Genomic DNA, 20,781 nt, shown 5'->3' with positions numbered 1-20,781 from the left:
TAGCTAGGCAACTACCTATGATATTAGTTGCAGAGAAGGTGCTGATCTATATGATAAAGGGAGTTCCCTATATCAATGAAATTATAGGTCTAGGCCAAGGGTGGGAAACCTGTAGGTTTGAAGCCACATGTGGCCCTCTAGGTCCTCAAGTGTGGCCCTTTGACTGAATCCAAACTTCACATGTGGCCTCAAGGCCTCAGGTTCCCCACCCCTGGTCTAGGCTAAGCACACTACAATCTAGCTAAACTGGCCTTCTAACTTCTTAGACAAGGCACTTCACCTCCCTTTATGTTAGCTGCCTTGGACTCCATGCTTTCCTTCAAGACTCAGCTCAAGCACCGTCTTATATAGGATGCCTTTCCTTGTTTCCTCCAGCTACTAGAACTTTCTCTCTAAGATTACTCTATGTCTACTTTGTAGGTGGTTTACATACTGTTCTGGTTGTTGTTATTTGTCCTTTATTTTCGAAGAGGACCAAGGTATGTCTTGACATGTGCATGGAGTGGATTTAAGTGAGGCAGAGTTGCATAAAGTTATCAGCCTCACTCTCTCTTCCTGAGTCATCAAAGTCCAGGGACAGGACAAAAGTCAAGACTACTGCTGACAATCCAGGATGCAGTGTATGACCTTGGCTCTTCAATGCCTGACCAAGCTCTAAGTGCTCCACAGTCCCTGCTTGAGCCACCTTCATGGCCATTGGAACAAATTGTTCATGAATGGGTGAATGATCACCTGTTCCATGGAGGGAAGTTTTCACGTGCTTGGAGTAGTCACCCCCCCAACTCACCAATGGGTTTGAGACCTATTGGTTATTCTCAACCCCGTTTAGCCTGTTTGCAGAGATCGTTTACTGGCGTATGGCCTCTGTCCATGCTATAGCTTCTTGGAGCAACAGGTGAGATTATGGTGAAGGTGGCTAAAAAAGGTGGATGAGAAGCCCTGAAAAGGGCTTGGCAAGCCTACTCACCAGAGTTGCTAATCCTGCCTAACATGCCATTTACTATATTTGTATATATACATACATATATAATATATATATATATGTGTGTATGTACGTATGTATATATGTATGTGTATATGTAAATATGTATGTATATGGGTTTCCATATACCTACATACATACATACTGTCTTCCATATTAGAAAATGAGTTTCTTGAGGTGAAGATGTTGCTTTTTTAATTTTACTATGTTACTATGTGCCAGCACAATGCCTAGCATACAGTAGCCAGTTAATGTTTACTGAGTGATTAAATTCTGCATACCAAGAATCACTGAAGACTTAAAGCCAGGGTAAAACTGACCTGTTGCCTCCAAATTGTCATGATCCTATATATTGTCTACCTAATATCACACACACACACGTAAATACACACTACTTTATTAAATTTATGGTAGATCCCAGACATAAGAATGTATTTAGATGAAGGTTAAGAAAAGGTGCTTGTGGGGGGGAAAGCTGGAGTAGCAATAATGATCTTAAATGAAGTTAAAGTTAAAATAGATTTAATTAAAATTGATAAATCTGAAAACTATATTATGATAAAATGTACCTTAGAAAACTGAAGGAATATCAATACAGAACCTATAGACACCAAATGCATCTAAATTTTTAAAGAAAAAGTTAAATAAATTACAGGTGGAAATAGATAGTGAGGGACTTTAACCTTCCCTCTTCAGAATTAGTTAAGTTTAACCCCCCTGCTCCCCCAAAAAAGAAGTTAAGGAGGTGAATAGAATCTGGAGAGAGTTGAATGGGAATAGAAAGGAATACACCTGTTTTTCTCAGTGATACATGGTACCTCTAAAACAATTGACCACATATTAGGGCACAAAAACTTAAAATGCAGAAAAGCAGAAATATTAAATGCATTCTTTTCAGATCACAATACAATAAAAATTATATTCAACAAGGGAACATAGAAACAGATTAAAATTAATTGGAAGCTAAACAACCTGATCTTAAAGAATGAATGGCTTAAAGAACAAATCATAGAAACAATCAATAATTTCATTAAAGGGAATAATAACAATGAGACAATTTATCAAAACCTATGGGATGAAGCAAAAGCAGTAATCTGAGGAAATTTTCTATCTCTAAATGCTTATATTAATAAAATAGAGAAAAAGCAGACCAATGAATTGGGTATGCAACAACAAAAAAAATCTAGAAAAAGAACAAATTAAAAATCTTCAATTAAACCTCAAATTGGAAATCTTAAAAATTAAAAGTGAAATTAATAAAAGTGAGCGCAAGAAAAAGATTAAATTAATCAATAAAACTAAGAGTTGGTTTTTATTTTAAAAATTTTAAATAAACTATTGGTTGAAATTATTTTAAAAAGAGAGAAGAAAGTCAAATCACTAGTATTGAAAATGAAAAGGGTGAATATACAACTAGTGAAGATAAAATCAAAGCAATTATAAGGAGTTATTTTGTCCAATATATGCCAATGAATTGAATAACCTAAGTGAAATGGGAGAATATTTACAAAAACACAAAATGCCTAGATTAACAGAAGAGGAAATAGAATATCTAAATAAACATATTTCATAAAAAAAATTGAACAGTCTATAAATATACTTCCTAACAAAAAAGCATCAGGACCAGATTTATATTGATTTACAAGTAAATTCTACCAAACATTTAAAGATCAACTAATTCCAATATTAAATTATTTAGAATAACAGGCAAACTCCTTTTATGGAACAAATATGGTACTGATACCTAAACCAGGAAGAGCAAAAACAGAGAAAGAAAATTATAGCCTAATTTTGTTAATGAATATGGATGCAAAAATCCTGAATAAAATACTAGCTAAGGGACTACAACAATATATTACAAGGATTATACATTGAAATGAGCAGAATGTCGTTGACAATAACAGCAGCATTGTTCTAAGAACAACTTTGAATGACTAAGTCATTTTGACTATCATAAAATACCCAAATTAACTAAAAGGAAGATGCTCTCCACATTCAGAGAAAGAGCTGATAAATAGTAGTACGTATAGTGGTGTGTGTGTGTGTGTGTGTGTGTGTGTGTGTGTGTATGTGTGTGCACGTGTATCTAAAGGTAGCCTTCTCTAGGTTAGGATGAAGATGGAGGGAGAAAAAAATAAAAAGCGAATAGCAGGAAACAAAATCAAACTTAGATGGAAGGACAGAAAAGCAGGGTAGCTTTAAAAATGATATGTAGTATTTATTTCATAGTTTTAGAAAAATTAAACGGTGTGAAATGGAAATTTATGGTTTTATATTGCATCCTCTTTTTATGTTGTGCTATTTACATGGAAATGTTCTTTTTTTATCTTTTTTATTTAAATTCAAAATGAATAAAAATTTAAAACAAAAACAAAAGAAAAAAGAGGTTTTTCTTAATGTTAAGAACCTCCTGGTTTCTATCATAGTCATCTCTTTTGTGGTTCCCAAGAAATGAAGTGAGTTTGTATACTTACATTGTCAACCAAGGTCTTAAAGAGATCACCATATGTAAGTTACTCCTCCCTCTTCTGTTGATCTCATATTATGGAAGGGCTTCAGGGATCACAGATAGATCAATAAATCAACAGGAATTTATTAAGTGCCTACTATGTGACAGGCTTTGGACTAGGCCCTGGTAATATAGACAAAAATGAAACAATCTCTGCCCTAAAGTATTTTGCATTCTGTCAGAGGAAACTACATGTATACAAATAAGTCAGATACAAAATATATACAAAGTAAATCTAAGTTAAAGATAAGGTGATTACAAAAGGAGAAGCACCAAATTTTGTGATCAGTGTGGGGAACAGGGAAGGGTGAATCGGGAAAGACCTCACGTAAGAGGTGGCAATGGTACTGAACTTTGAAAGACACTTAGGATTCTAAACATAAAACTGAGAAGAGAATGCATTCTAGACACGGAAGACAACCCATTCAAAGGCATAAAGATGGCTGAGGGCAACAGGTTTGAGAGAAGAATTTGTAATGGGGCTCAAAAATGTGTTAGAGCAAGTTTTGGAAGGACTATAAATACCAAACAATGAGAGAAGTAATGGGGAGCTGGGCAGATAGATGGCACAGTGGATAGAATGCTGGGCCTGGAGTCTGGAAGATCTGAATTCAAATCTGGCTTCAGTTACTTACTAGCTGTGTAACCCTGGGCAAGTCACTTAACCCTGGCTGTCTCAGTTTCCTCATCTGTAAAATGAGCCCAAAAAGGAAATGGCAAACCACTCCAGTATCTTTGCCAAGAAAATTCCCAATGGGGTCATGAAGAGTCAGACATAACTGAAGATGAGTGAAGACGGAGAACCATTGAAACTTCTTCAGTAGAAAATTGATATGGTCAGACCTATGCTTTAAGAATATCACTTTGGCAAGTCTGTCAGAGAGCAGAGCCTGAGGCCATGAGAGCAGCTAGCCTGGAGGCCTCCAACCCCAGGCAAACGCAAGGGCACCAGACCAAACCAACCGGGAACAGCAGAGGAATCCAGCCAGCCTGCAGGTCTGGGAGAGCGCTGGGTGAGCGAAATGCCAGAGCAGGAACAGGCCCAGGGCAGAAGTACCGGCTACCGCCATTATCAAGCCCCAGGCCTCTCAGCCCAGGACAAGAGTCTGTCGGAGCACAGAGCCTGCAATCGGGGGGGCAGCTAGCCCTGAGGCCTCCAACCCACAGTCTAAAGGTTTGAAACTTGCCTTCTTGGATTCCTGGTAGCCAGGATGTGCAGGTAAAATGGCTCATATCCTTCCCCTGAATAAAAATAGAGAATAAAACCTCAGGAGAAACAGAGGAGCCAGAAGGGGGGCTTCGGTAACAAGAGAAGTGGGAGGAAGGGCCCTTCCTGTGGTGGCAGAAGGAGACTAGTGCAGGAAGAGAGGTGTCCCAGCATCCCTCACCTTAGCAGAACAAGGGGGGGTAACTGAACCCCAGGGGGTGGAGCTAACTAAAGTCAACACCAGAACCCCAGACTTGGCTTTGCACAGCCAGGGGAAGTGGCAGACACCAACAAAGACACAAGCTGAGACCACCCCTGCTGTAGAGCAGTCCTGGGGAAGAGGAGACTCCCAGCAAGCAAACCATCCCTCCCCCACACCTCACGAAACCAGAGGCCATAGCACATAAAGCTAGATCCCAACATAAGAAGTTAGGGACAGAGACCCCGAGCCTCAGAAACAGAGATCCACTTCAGAAACCAGGAAGGAAAAAAAAAAACACCATGAAAAAGAATTGTAAGAAGCTTTCAAAGACGATTGACTCATACTATGGAGACAGGGAAGACCAAAATACCAGTCCAGAAGAGGACAGCATGGACACTACACCCACATCTGAAACCTCAAAAGGGACAGTGAACTGGTCTCCAGACCAAAAAGCATTCCTGGAAGAACTCAAGGAGGACTTAAAAACCAAATTAGTGAGGTAAAAGAAAAAATGGAAAAAAAAATTCATTGAGGAGAGCAAATCTTTAAAAGGTAAAATTGGGGAATTGGTTAAGGAAAATCAGAATATAAATGGAGAAAATGTCTCATTGAAAAGTAAAATCAACCAAATGGAAAAGGAGATAGAGAAGACAAAGTAAGAAAACAAAACATTAAAAATTAGAATTGGGCAAGTAGAAGCTAATGACTCTATGAGACATCAAGAATCAGTCAAACAAAATCTAGAAAATGAAAAAATAGAAGAAAATGTGAAATATCTGATTGGAAAAACAAATGACCTAGAAAATAGATCCAGGAGAGATAATCTAAGAATTATTGGTCTACCTGAAAGCTATGATGAAAAAAAGAGCCTGGACAGTATCTTCCATGAAATCCTTAAAGAAAATTGCCTGAAGGTCCTAGAACCAGAGGGTCAAACTGTCATTGAAAGAATCCATTGATCGCCCCCAGAAAAAGATCCCAAATTGAAAACTCCAAGAAATATTATAGCCAAATTCCACAACTACCAGGTCAAGGAGAAAATATTGCAAGCAGCTAGAAAGAAACAATTCAAATATCATGGAACTACAGTCAGGATCACATAGGATCTTTAAGCTTCTACATTAAATGACAGGAGAAATTGGAATATGATATTCTGAAAGGCAAAGGAACTTGGACTACAACCACGGATCAACTATCCAGCAAAATTGAGCATAAATTTCCAGGCAAGGAGATGGACATTCAATGAAATAAGGAAATTCCAGACCTTCCTGATGAAAAGACCAGAGCTCAATGGAAAATTTGATCTCCAAATATAAAACTCAAGAGAGACATGAAAAGGTAAATGGTGAAAAAAAATTAGTTAATCAATAAGGCTAATTAATTACATCCTTATATAGGATTACTTTGTTTTATATATGTCTGATGTGTATATATATATGTCAATCTTGAGAATAATATACTTATTATGACAATTGAAAGGGATATTCATAGAATGTGGGTGTCAGTATAAAATAACCGATATAATGATAAAAAAATATAATTATAGAGATATAAAGGGATGGTTCTGGGAGAAGAGGTAAGGAGGTAGTAGAAAAGGGTAAATTACCTCACATGAAGAGGCACAAAAAAATATTGTAGTAGAGGGAAAGAAGGGAGGGAGAAGAGCAGTATTTGAGCTTTACTCTCATCGGATTTGGCTCAAGAAGGGAATAACATACCCTGATAAGTATAGAAATCTAACTTGTCCTACAGGCAGTAGGAGGGGAAAGGGAGGAAAAAATGGAGGGGGTGGTCAGAAGGGAGGGAAGAAGTAGCAAGTGGAAAATGGGAAGATAAGGGAGGGGAATAAGAAGAGGGAGGGTAAACTGAGGAAAGTGGTGGTCAAAAGCAAAACTTTTTGAGGAGTAGAAGGGGAAAGGGAGAAATAAAAGCATAAATGGGGGGAAATAGGATGGAGAAAAAGGCACAGATAGTAATCATAACTGAATGTGAATGGGATGAATTCTCCCATAAAATGGAAATGGATAGCAGAATGGATTAAAAACCATAATCCTACGATATGCTGTTTACAAGAAACACATTTGAAACACGGGGATATACACAGGGTAAACGTAAAAGGTTGGAGTAGAATATATTGTGCTTCAGCTAAAGTGAAAAAAGCAGGGATAGCAATCCTAATCTTAGACAAAGAAAAAGCAAAGATAGATCTAATTAAAAGAAATAAAGAAGGACACTACATCCTGCTAAAAGGCACCATAAACAGTGAAGCAATATCAATGCTTAACATATATGGACCAAGTAGTATGGCATGCACATTCTTAAAAGAGAGGTTAAGGGAGTTACAGGGAGAAATAGACAGCAAAACCATAATAATGGAAGACCTCAACCTCCCCCTCTCTGAACGTGATAAATCTAACCTCAAAATAAACAAGAAAGAAGTTGAGGAGGTGAACAGAATTTTAGAAAAGGCAGATATGATAGACCTCTGGAGAAAACTGAATGTGGATAAAAAGGAATATATGTTTTTTCTCAGCAGTACATGGCACATATTCAAAAATTTACCATGTACTAGGGCATAAAAACCTCACAGTCCCGTGCAGAAAGGCAGAAGTGTCAGATCATGATGCAATAAAAATTATTTGTTATAAAGAACCAGGGAAAAATAAGCTAAAAATTAATTGGAAACTAAATAATCTAATCCTAAAGAATGAGTGAGCCAAAGAACAAATCATAGAAGCAATTAATAACTTTATTCAAGAGAATGAGAATAGTGAGACAACACACCAAAACTTATGGGATGCAGCAAAAGCAGTTCTTATGGGAAGTTTTATATCTCTAAATGCTTACACGAATAAAATAGAGAAGAAGGAGATCATTGAATTGGGCATGCAACTGAAAAAGCTAGAAAAAGAACAAATTGAAAATCCCCAATTAAATAACAAATTAGAAATACTGAAAATCAAAGGAGAGATTAATAAAATTGAAATCAAGAAAACTACTGAATTAATAAATAAAACCAAGAGATGGTTTTAAGAAAAAACCAATAAAATTGATAAACCTTTGGTCAGTTTGATTAAAAAAAGAAAGAAGAAAATCAAATTACCAGTATCAAAAATGAAAAGGGTGAATTTACCTCCAATGAAGAGGAAACTAAAACAATAGTTAGGAACTGTTTTGCCCAATTGTATACCCATAAATTTGACAACCTTAGGGATATGGATGAATATCTACAAAAATATAAATTGCCCAGGTTAATAGAAGAGGAAGTAAAATTTCTAAATAACCCCATTTCAGACAAAGAAATTGAGCAAGCCACCAATGAACTCCCTAGGAAAAAATCTCCAGGGCCAGATGGTTTTACATGTGAATTTTATCAAACATTTAAAGAACAATTAATTCCTGTACTTTATAGACTATTTGGGAAAATAGGTGAAGAATGAGTCCTACCTAATTCTTTTTATGACACAAATATGGTACTAATACCCAAACCAGGTAGAGTCAAAACAGAGAAAGAAAATTATAGACCAATTTCCTTAATGAATATTGATGCAAAATTTTAAAATAAAATATTAGCAAAAAGATTGCAGCAACTTATCACAAGAATAATACACTATGATCAGGTAGGATTTATTCCAGGAATGCAAGGCTGGTTCAATATTAGAAAAACTATTAGCAAAATTGATCATATCAACAACAAAACTAGCAGAAACCATATGATCATCTCAATAGATGCAGAAAAAGCCTTTGACAAAGTACAACACCCATTCCTATTAAAAACACTAGAAAGCATAGGAATAAGTGGAACCTTCCTTAAAATTACAAATAGCATCTACCTAAAACCATCGACAAGCATTATTTGTAATGGGGATAAGCTAGATGCATTCCCAATAAGATCAGGGATGAAACAAGGATGTCCATTATCACCCCTACTATTTAATTTGGTACTAGAAATGTTACCTGTAGCAATAAGAGAAGAAAAAGAAATTGAAGGAATTAGAATAGGCAAAAAAGAAACTAAATTATCACTTTTTGCAGATGATGTGATGATTTACTTAGTGAATCCTAGAGAATCAAGTAAAAAACTACTTGAAATAATAAACAACTTTAGCAAAGTTGCAGGATATAAAATAAACCCACACAAATCCTCGGCATCCCTATACATTACCAACAAAGCCCAACAGCAAGAGGTAGAAAGAGAAATTCCATTCAAAGTTACTGTAGACTATAAAATATTTGGGAGTCTATCTGCCCAGACAAACCCAGGGACTATATGAATGTAATTATGAAACACTTTTCACACGAATAAAGTCAGATCTAAATAAATGGAAAAAGATGAGTTGCTCACAGTTAGGCCGAGCTAATATAATAAAAATGACAATTTAACCTAAATTAATTTATTTATTCAGTGCCATACCAATCAAACTACAAAAAAATTATTTTACAGAGCTGGATAAAATAACAACAAAATTCGTCTGGAAGAATAAGAGGTCTAGAATACCTAGGGTATTAATAAAAAGAAATGCTAGGGAAGGTGGCCTAGCCATACCACATATTAAACTGTACTATAAAGCAGCAGTCATCAAAACTACCTGGTACTGGCTAAGAAACAGAGCCATGGATCAGTGGAACAGGATAGGTACACAAGACGCAATATTCAATGACTATAGCAGTCTACTCTTTAATAAACCCAAAAAAATCTAACTTCTGGGCTAAGAATTCACTATTTCACAAAAACTGCTGGGAAAATTAGAAAATGGTAGGGCAGAAACTGGGCACAGACCAATATCTTACACCATATACTAAAATAAAGTCAAAATGGGTTCATGATTTAGGAATAAAGGCTGATACTATGAGCAACTTGGGAAAGCAAGGAATAGTTTACCTATCAGATTAATGGAAAAGCAAAAAATTCATGACACAACAAGAGATAGAGAGCATTACAAAATGCAAAATGGATAATTTTGATTATGTTAAATTGAAATGTTTTTGTATAAAAAAAGCCAATGCAACAAAGATTAGGAGGGAAGCAGAAAATTGGGAGAAAATCTTTACAACCAGTGTCTCTGATAAAGGCCTCATCTCTAAAATATACAGGGAACTGAGTCAAATTTGTAGGAATACAAGTCATTCCCCAGTTGAGAAATGGTCGAAGGATATGAATAGACAGTTTTCAGAGGAAGAAATTAAAGATAGGCATATGAAAAAATGCTCTAAATCACTACTGATTAGAGAAATGCAAATCAAAACAACTCTTAGGTACCTGATCTCTCCTGTCAGATTGGCTAAAATGACAAAACAGGAAAATGATAAATGCTGGAGAGGATGTGGGAAAATTGGAACACTGTTACATTGAAGTTATATGTAGAAGATATATTAGATTCCATGCCATCTTGGGGAGGCGGGGGGAAGGGGGAAGAAAATCTGGAACTCAAAATTATGTGGAACCAAGCATTGTAAACTAAAAATAAAAAATGTTAATTATAAAAAAAAGAATATCACTTTGGGCTCTTTTGCGCTTTCTGGGAGCCGAGATGTCTAAGCGAGGATGTGGTGGGTTTTTGGGAGCAAAGTTCTGAGGTTCCTTGGGTCTCCCAACGGGAGCTGTTATCAATTGTGCTGATAATACAGGTGCCAAGAACCTGTACATCATCTCTAGGAAGAGGATTAAGGAAAGATTGAACAGGCTTCCCGCAGCTGGTATGGGTGACATGGTAACGGCCACGGTGAAAAAGTGGAAACCAGAGTTCCGGAAGAAGGTTCATTTAGCAATGGTAACATGGCAACAGAAGTCATATCAGAGAAAAGATGCTGTGTTCAAAATATAGATTTTGAAGACGATGCCATGGTCTTAGTAAACAACAAAGGCAAGATGAAAGGTTCAGTCACCACAGGGCCTGCTGCCAAAGACTATGCTGACCTGTGTCCCAGGACTGCATGTAATACCTGCAGCATTGACTGATTCTCCTAAAGCCCATTTGTTAAAAATGCCTCATAAGTTTCTGTGTGTATATATATATATATATAGAATGGAGAAGATTTGGCAACTGATTGGACATGAAGGGTAAAGGAGAATGAGAAATCAAAATGACTACGATGTTACGAACTAAAGTGACTAAAAGCATAGTAGAACTTGACATAAATAGGGAAATTAGGAAAAGAGGAGATTCTATGCCAGTCTAGACTTGTTAGGAATCAATAACTTCCTTGGAATTGGAACTTGGAATGAGTAGAATAAAGCCTTTCCCAGATATGATGAGGACCTTATAAATGTAACCAGGTGTGTGACAGCATTAGCTCAAACTGGTTCATGAGAGCTAACTGTTAATTTTTTAGTGTGTCTATTTACACCTTAGCAAATACTACAAATCAGGATATTATTTTTTATTTCATTAATTGCCCAGCCTAAAATATTGGAGAAAATGTTAATAATACACTTTAAATTCGAAAGTATACTGTGTATACATTAGTTTCCCCTCCCCCGCCCAGCAAGAAGGTTGTTAAATGTTTATTAGCATACCCCTGGATGTAACCTATGGCCCACAGCTCCCTGCTATGTTCATATGGAGGATTTGATCTTAGGGGCTATCCTAAAGATTATTTTCATTTTAGTTCATTATAGCTTGCACATGGGGTTTATTCTTAAGTAAGTTCTAAATGTAGCTTCTTTATGTTATCTTGGAGTCCTCAAAGCTATTTGTTATATATTTCTCATGATTTAACAATAGAAATGTATCCACTGCTTGGTTTTCCTTTCTATTAAACACTCCATTCTTGATTTACATTTTTAATGTAAGAATCCATGCTGTTCTGCAAACCTCTTTCTAATTATTTCACATATATTTATAAATATATCTAAAGGATTTCAATCTCAAACCACAGTGTAGAAGGACTATGTCTGTTTGTTCTTCGATGTAATCTTCCTAGGACTCTTGCTGGTACAGAAAGGATTACAAATGCACACAACATGTACAGGCCACATAAAATTGGATTCTGACAACAGAAGTTAAAGACCTCCAACATTTTTTAGGGAAGGTGAATGATTCACCCAAGATTATTAGAAGCTGATGGAACCCCTTACACATTTGGTAGGAGAATGGTAGTTATCACAGAACTGGATGGCAAGTAAAAAGGAGTCCTCCCTACTATTAATGAGAACCAATATGGTGGTGCCTTTGCTATGCCTTATGATCTCATATTATCCATTCTTTGAGGAATTAAACACCCCAGATGTCACTACTGGCTCAGCCAGAGGATGATCAGAGCCTGAGACTATTCCAAGCAGTAATATGATGCTCCTGTCAGCTGATTTTGGCAAAAAGCAATTACACTGTGGTGGACCCAAAGTTGTTTATTATCAGGGCTGCTCTAGAAATATGGTAGCATCCCTAGGAGGGAACAAAATACCTGGTCATGCTCTTAATAGACAATAAGAATTTAGTTACTTTAAGGAGCCCTCAATCTTGTCAGGTTGTCACTCCAGTTGTGCATTGTTTTCATATTTTTTCCTCTAAATGAAATATTTCTGCACTGAAAAAAACTGTCACTGATGTACTACCACACAGCTTGGAATCAAGAGTCTCCTGTTAAATCTTTTTTTTTCCAAGTGGCTTTCCACTACAGAGCAGAGGTCTGAAGGAATCATCATGAGGTCCATTTGGCCAAAAATCTAGAGTTGGTATTCTTAACCTGTGGTCCATGAACTCCTCTCCATGTAGGCAAATTTCAGAAGGTCTGTATCTTAGGTGAGAAAGTTTTCCCATTTTTATCCCAATATAATTGCTTTTCTTTATAATCATATGTATTTTATGCATTTAAAAACATTATCCTGGAAAGGGTCCAAAGCCAAAGGGTCCAAAGCCAAAAGGGTCCACTGCCAAAGAGGTCCATGACACACAAAAAATTAAGAACTCCTAATCTAGGGTGAATTGAGAACCAAGAATTCAATTTGATGGTATGACTAGTATTGTGTTTGGGCATGTGATGGCTGGAATTATGCTTAAACATGTAGAATCATAGGATCATTTATTTAGAGCTGTAAGGAAGCTTAGAACCCATTACGTCCAACTCCCTGATTTTACCGATGAGGAACCTGAGTCACAGAGAGGTTAAGTGACTAGCCTAGGGTCATAAAACCAGTAAGTTACTGAGGCAGGATTTGAAATCAGTCCAGCACTCTATCCACTTCCCTAACCAAAGCTAGAGATGGGATTCTGACTCCACATCCTCTAAATCCAAATCAAGTGTACTTTCCTAATTGGTATGAGTATAAAAGGAGCCCCAGTGGAAAGTGTGAGGAATCCTACAGCTGTTGGTAGTTCCTTTGTGACTATGTTATCAAATACCAAGAGACTACCATCCTCATCATGATAGGTCATTTATCAAGATAGTGTCATTTGATCCCATGTCCCAAAATGCTCTCTGTTCTCCCGAGTTACTTGAATACATCAATGGATTTGTGATCTCCTCAACATGGATACTCCCTTCATCACTGCAGATCAAAACCCATCAAAACCAAATTCTCTATAAATATTGTTTATGTGTTCACATAAATCCTCCAAAGAGGATCAGTTCAGTGGGATGAAGGCCTTTCTGCAGATCTTCTGAAATTTCAAAGGTCTCAGGGCAGTATTCAGGCTTACTCTCCTTGTAACTGTTCCATCTGCTTTTCCAATCATACCTTTCTTTGATAACTTTCACATCCCTTGATGTTTGCAAATTGTCTTTGATAATACACTATGGTCTTGCACTGGTGTCCATCTCTCCATTGATCTTTGGGTCACCAACAGTCTTGATTAATTGGAGGTCATTGTATGCTGTGATTTACAGCCATATAGCATTATCAGGAGACTATTAGTGTTTAAAAGATGGGTTTTGGGGGCAGAGAGCAACTTGCAATCATTAAAATTGCAGCACGATTTCCCAAACACAATTCAACCATCTTTCTTCCTCTTCAGTTCTGCATCCAACACATCGTCCATCTGCAATGTGTTTCTAAGATATGTGTGCTGATGGAGTAATTTAACACACTACCTATCTTTCTGCCTGCCATACTTTGATATATATGCATTCTTCAAGAGCTTTGATTTTTCAAATGTGGATAAGAGGCCTTGTCAGAAACTTCTGGATGTTCTCACCACCTACAGGAAATCCTTTTTACCTTTGAACCTTGAGCATGACATGAGTATAGGGAAATCCTATGAAGAACATCTTTCCCTGCTTTATAACTTACTTGATTATATCTAACAAGGAATCTTTTATGATTTTAACTTATGCGAGAAAACCCTTATTGAAAGAGAGCCCTTGAAAATGCATTTTGCTTTACCATATTAAATTCTTATTTGTTGCCAACAAGCAATAAATAAGATGGAATCTTCTATTCTCTATTCCTTTCACCCAATTGCTCCAAGATGTATCTGCTACAGGAAATTATCTGTAATTGCCTGCCTTTTTCTTTCTCATATTTTCATCAAAAACATCCTTGAAACCAGGCATGTTGATCCATGCCTCTAACCCAGACTTTGGGAATGCTTAGGCTACTGGAGCTCTCAAAGTTCTCCAAGGATTTCTGAGTTCTTGTGGGCTATGCTTATTGGTAGTCTGTACCAAGTTTGACATTAATATGGTGAGCCCCTGAGAGTGGAGGGCCACCAAGTGGAGCAGGCCAAAACTCCCAGGCCAGTCAGTAGTGGGATCAGGCCTGTGATTAGTTCCTGAACTTCAAAATTCTCAGCAAGTAAGGAAGATTTGGTGCAGATTAGAAATCAGGTATGTGTGACAGCATTTGTTGAAGTCTTCTTGGTACTTTTTTTTTAAGTAGTAATATAATCTAGTTTTGTTTCGTCTTCACTTTTGCTATCTCTTCTGGAAGTCACTTCCTGGATACTTCCAAAATTGTCTTACCACTGAAACTAATTTTTGTTTGTGAGTGTTTAATCAATCCCTACAGTTTTTCCTGTCTTCGTTCTCATAAAAGCCATTTCCACATCCTTGTTTAACCCACTAGGCAATAAGGAGTCATTAATAGTAAGACTACAACTCTATGGAAATGCTGTCAAATCTGTTTAACTTATTTTACGTTTTTCATGTTCTCCTTTCTATCTCAGATATGTATGTTTTTTAGAATGACCTGGTCTAGTTGGCTTACATGCCACACACTTTCTCAGCTAATCTTTACCTCTGTTACCTTTTACTATTTCATGAGATGATATTGCTCAATGATATGGTTGTCCAGCCTCCTCTACAATGTTTTTAACATAAACTGATAGTCCAAATCAGTGTTGTTTTGCTTCCCATACCTTGAAATCAAGTGCTTCCTGGATGAACCAATTTCTGGGTGCCTTTAGCTGTTCTTTTGGTAACTAGTTTGATTGATTAAAAATCTTTAAGAAATATTGCTAGCAGAGGATTCTGGGAAGATGGTGGAGTAGGTCAGAAAATTCCAAGCTCTCAAGATTTTCCCTCACAAAAGAGTTAAAATAGCACCTTGGGGTGAACAAAGTATGGGTGGAGACAAAGAAGAATAGGGGCAAAACCAGGATCTTCCTGGGACAATTTGAGAAGATCAGAAGAAAAATCCCAGGATGAAGTTTGGTCCCTGCAAAGAGTAAACACCTTCTAGGCTAGGGTCTGGTTTAACAACAAGAGGCAAGTCCTGGGGTTAGTTGGTCTGAGAGGCTGCCTTTGCCCCAGCCATAGGAACTTTTCCTCCCAGAATAGCGAGGGGAGTTGGGCATTTGAGCCCAGGAAGATTGTGGACACTTCTGCTGACGAGGAACACCAGACCCAGCTGTGCTGCAAAGAGCAGTTGGGGCAAGAAGGAACCAGCACATGCCCACTGAGTGCAGAAGCAGTGTGGCAGAAAGCCCCTGGCTGTGGGCATTTACAGGAGGTTGGAGGTTTGGCTTTGGTTCCAGGCTAGAGTGGAGAACTGAAGATCTGGAGCAAGAGGCACCATTTCCCATATCCCAGGGCTAGAGTTGATTACAAAAATCAAGCTATTACCACAAAAAAATGCACAGGCAAAGGAAAAAGAATCCAACCATAGAAAGATATTTTGAGAATACAGAAGATCAGGGTTCATCTTCAGAGGAGGATATTGAAGTAAAGAAACCCCCAAAAAGTAACATCAAATGGTCACCTGCCCGAAAAGGATTTATAGAAGGTGTTTGAAAAGACTTTAAAAATCAAATGACAAAGAAAAACAAAAAATAAAAATAATCCAATAAAAACAAGAAGGTTATAAAAGGAAAGTTAACCAATTAGAAAAGGAGATCCAGAATCTTAAGGAGGCAAGCGACACCTTGAAAATTAGAATTGGGCAAAGCAAAGCCAGTCAAATTATAAGAGATTAAGAAATAATTAAACAAAACATGAATAATGAAAAAATAGAAGAGAAAGTGAAACATAAGAAAAACAACAGATTTGGAGAATAGATCAAGAAGAGAAAATACAAAAATAATCAGACTAACTGAAAGTTATCGTCAAAAAGAGAATCTTGATACAACAATACAAGAAATAACTAAAGAAAATTGTCCTGAAGCATTAGAACAAGGTGGGAAAGTAGAAATAGAAAAAATCCGTCAATCTCCACTTAAAAGAGATCCTATGAGGAAAACTCATAGGAATATCATAGTTAAATTCTGAAACCCCCTGCTCAAGGATAAAATATTAGAAACATCAAGATTAAAACAATTTAAATATGAGGGTGCCACAATTAGAATTACCCAAGACCTAACAGCAGAGACATTAAAGGGCTGCAGGTCTTGGAACAGAATATGTCAAAGAGCAAAAGACCTGGGGCTCTGACCAAAAATATCATACCCTGCAAATTTCAGTATTATCTTGAATGAAAAAAAATGGACATTTGACAAACCCTCAGACTTTCGAGAATTTGTAAAAAAAAATCCTGAATTTAATAGAAGATTCAACATACAAGAACCAAAAGAAACATAAGGTATAAGACTGATTATAAGAGATTCATAAGGACAGATTGTTTACCTTTCATAGAATATAAAATTTAAAATTTATGTCTAAGATTCTTATTAATAACTGGTGAGCTCATAAGAAAGATAGGGATAAACTTGACTACGATATGAATTTAAAAAGTAAAACGATTTAGGAACAACTAAAAAGAGTAACTATTTTATTCAAATGAGGAAAAAAGGATACAGAAGAATTAGATGGGGGAGGAGGGCTGGTAGTTCTGGTAACCTACTTTCATTGGGGATGGGTTTAAGAGGGAACAATACATATATATTTAGAAGAGTATAAAAGTCTTCTAAATTGGGGGGCAGAGCCAAGATGGTGGCCGGAAAGCAGGGACTAGGGTGACCTCCCTGCCGAGTCCCTCCAAAAACCTATAAAAAATGGCTCTGAACCAATTCTAGAATGGCAGAACCCACAAAACAGCAGAGGGAAGCAGGGCTCCAGCGCAGGACAGCCTTGATGGTCTCTGGGTGAGGTCTTTCCCATACAGAGCTGGGAGCAGAGGGGAGCCGTGGGGAGCCGAGCCCAGCCGAGCCCAGAGTGAGCTGCGCGGACCAACCAGACCAGAAGCTGAGCGGAAAGTGCCCTAGCACCCTGAATCAGTGAGCTGCAGCAGTTACCAGACTTCTCAACCCACAAACACCAAAGACAGCAGAGAGGTTAATGGGAAAAGCTGCGGGAGTGGAAGGAGTTCGCTGTTTGGCTACCAGCCCTGGGGGCAGCGGAGGTGGGACAGCTACAGCTGTTGTTGCTTCCGGCCCCAGGCCCACCTGGTGGGAGGAATTAAGTGGCGAATCAGAGTAGGAGTGCACAGCCTGCTGAAGATCTAAGCCCAGTCCGGGTTGGGGGTTCTTGGGGAAGGAGCAGTGCTGGTGTGGCAGAGCTGGCACATCACCCCCGAACGTAGAAAATAGAACTCTTTAGTCTACAAGCAGTCATACCCCGCTGAAAAACACAAGGGTCAAGTTAGTTGGTTGGGAATATGGCCAGGCAGCGAAAACACACCCAGATTCAGTCTCAGACTTTGGATTCTTTCTTTGGTGACAAAGAAGACCAAAACATACAGCCTAAAGAAATCAACAAAGTGCAAGAACCTACACCAAAAGCCTCCAAGTAAAACATGAACTGGTCCCAGGCCATGGAAGAGCTCAAAAAGGATTTGGAAAAGCAAGTTAGAGAAGTAGAGGAAAAATTGGGAAGAGAAATGAGAAGGATGCGAGAACACCATGAAAAACAAGTCAATGACTTGCTAAAGGAGACCCAAAAAAATACTGAAAAATACACAGAAGAAAACAATACCTTAAAAAATAGACTAACTCAAATGGCAAAAGAGCTCCAAAAAGCCAATGAGGAGAAGAATGCCTTGAAAGGCAGAATTAGACAAATGGAAAAGGAGGTCCAAAAGACCACTGAAGAAAATAGTACTTTAAAAATGAGATTGGAGCAAGTGGAAGCTAGTGACTTTATGAGAACTCAAGATACTATAAAACAGAACCAAAGGAATGAAAAAATGGAAGACAATGTGAAATATCTCATTGGAAAAACCACTGACCTGGAAAATAGATCCAGGAGAGATAATTTAAAAATTATTGGACTACCTGAAAGCCATGATCAAAAAAAGAGCCTAGATATCATCTTTCAAGAAATTATCAAGGAGAATTGCCCTGATGTTCTAGAGCCACAGGGCAAAATAGAAATTGAAAGAATCCATCGATCGCCTCCTCAAATAGATCCCAAAAAGAAATCTCCTAGGAATATTGTCACCAAATTCCAGAGCTCCCAGGTCAAGGAGAAAATACTGCAAGCAGCCAGAAAGAAACAATTTGAGTATTGTATAAATACAATCAGAATAACCCAAGATCTGGCAGCTTCTACATTAAGAGATCAAAGGGCATGGAATACGATATTCTGGCAGTCAATGGAGCTAGGATTAAAACCAAGAATCACCTACCCAGCAAAACTGAGTATCATGCTCCAAGGCAAAATATGGATTTTTAATAAAATAGAGGACTTTCAAGCTTTCTCAGTGAAAAGACCAGAGCTGAATAGAAAATTTGACTTTCAAACCCAAGAATCAAGAGAAGCATGAAAAGGTAATCAAGAAAAAGAACAAGAAAAATGAACTGCAAGGGACTCACTAAAGTTGAACTGTTTTGTTTACATTCCTACATGGAAAGATGACATGTATGATTCATGAGACATCAGTATTAGGGTAGCTGAAGGGAATATGCATATATGTATATATGTTTATGTGTATATATATATATATATATAAGTGAATGTGTATGTATGTATGTATATATCTCTGTGTGTGTGTGTGTGTGTGTGTGTGTGTGTGTGTATATATATACATAGAGAGAGAGAGAGAGAGAGAGAGAGAGAGAGAGAGAGTGGGCACAGGGTGAGTTGAAGATGAAGGGAAGGTATCTAAGAGAAACAAAATCAAATTAAGGGATGAGAGAGGAACATATTGAGAGAGGGAGATAGGGAGAGACAGAATGGGGTGGATCATCTCGCATAAAGGTAGCAAGAGGAAGCAGTTCTGTGGGAGGAGGGGAGAGGGCAGGTGAGGGTGGAATGAGCGAATCTTGCTCTCATCAGATTGGGCCTGAGGAGAGAATACCATACATACCCAATTGGGTATATTACCCCACAGGAAAGAAAGAGGAAAGAAGATAAAAAAGGGGGGGATGATGGAGGGAAGGGCAGATGGGGGTGGAGGTAATCAAAAACAAACACTTTCAAAAGGGGACAGGGTCAAGGGAGAAAATTCAATAAAGGGGGATGGGTTGGGAAGGAGCAAAATATAGTTAGTCTTTCACAACATGAGTATTGTGGAAGGGTTATACATAATGATACACATGTGGCCTATGTTGAATTGCTTGACTTCTTGAGGAGGGTGGGTGGGAAGGGAGGAGGGGGGAGAATTTGGAACTCAAAGTTTTTAAAAACAGACGTTCAAAAACAAAAAAAAAAGTTTTTTGCATGCAACTAGAAAATAAGATACACAGGCAATGGGGAGTAGAAATTTAGCTTGCCCTACAAGAGGGGAAGGAAAAAGGGGATGGGAGGGGAGTGGGGTGACAGAAGGGAGGGCTGACTGGGGAACAGGGCAACCAGAATATACGCCATCTTGGAGTGGGGGGGAGGGTAGAGATGGGGAGAAAATTTGTAATTCAAACTCTTGTGAAAACCAATGCTGAAAATTAAATATGTTAAATAAATAAATTAAATTTTAAAAAAAAGTCTTCTAAATTTAGAAGAAATAAAATGGTAGGGGCATATGGAGGGGGGAGAGGGCAAGGGAGGGATCTTTAGAGGGGAGAATGAGGGAATAGATAAAAGGGGAGTATGGAATGGTGTTTAGATTGATGGGAATGGGAGGATAGGGGAGGAATTCTTGAAGTGGGGTAAGCAAGTAATAGGAGGGCAAGGTAGTGGGTAGAAGTAAAGTAGAGGAGGCAGGAAGGATAGGAAACAAGAGATAAGCACAAACACACACAAAAAAGATCGGGAGTAGAGTATATTTGGGAAAGTATGTGTGTGTATATATATATATATGTATATGTGTATGTATATATCTATAGCTATCAAAAAACATATCTAAACTATATTGTAGCCTTCTGGGGGTGGAGGAGGGGAAAAAAGAACAAAGTAAAAAAGTGCACAGCAGAGAACAAAAGAAACTCACAAGGAAGCAAAGATGGACAACTCTCAACACAAAGTGTATTATTTATCATCCAGACTTTCTCAAAATGAAAATTTATTGTTACATATCTTGAATCCTCTCTTATGTTCTGCTACTCACACATCATGCTTTTTTTTCTTTCTTTGTATTTAAGTTTATGATTTTTTTTTGTTTCTTTTCTCTTTTCTGTATTTGTGTTCTTGCCCTT

At 37.7% G+C, this 20,781-nt stretch overlaps 1 pseudogene; it reads left to right on the top strand.

Annotated features, from left to right (window-relative positions):
* The first annotated feature begins 10,431 nt into the window (after positions 1 to 10,431).
* LOC118836904 lies at positions 10,432 to 10,859 on the top strand (annotated as a pseudogene).
* The last annotated feature ends 9,922 nt before the right edge of the window (positions 10,860 to 20,781 follow it).

Source organism: Trichosurus vulpecula, chromosome 2 (genome assembly GCF_011100635.1).
Source record: "Trichosurus vulpecula isolate mTriVul1 chromosome 2, mTriVul1.pri, whole genome shotgun sequence".
Classification (NCBI taxonomy): Eukaryota; Metazoa; Chordata; class Mammalia; order Diprotodontia; family Phalangeridae; genus Trichosurus; species Trichosurus vulpecula.
This window is presented reverse-complemented; position numbering and strand designations above follow the sequence as displayed.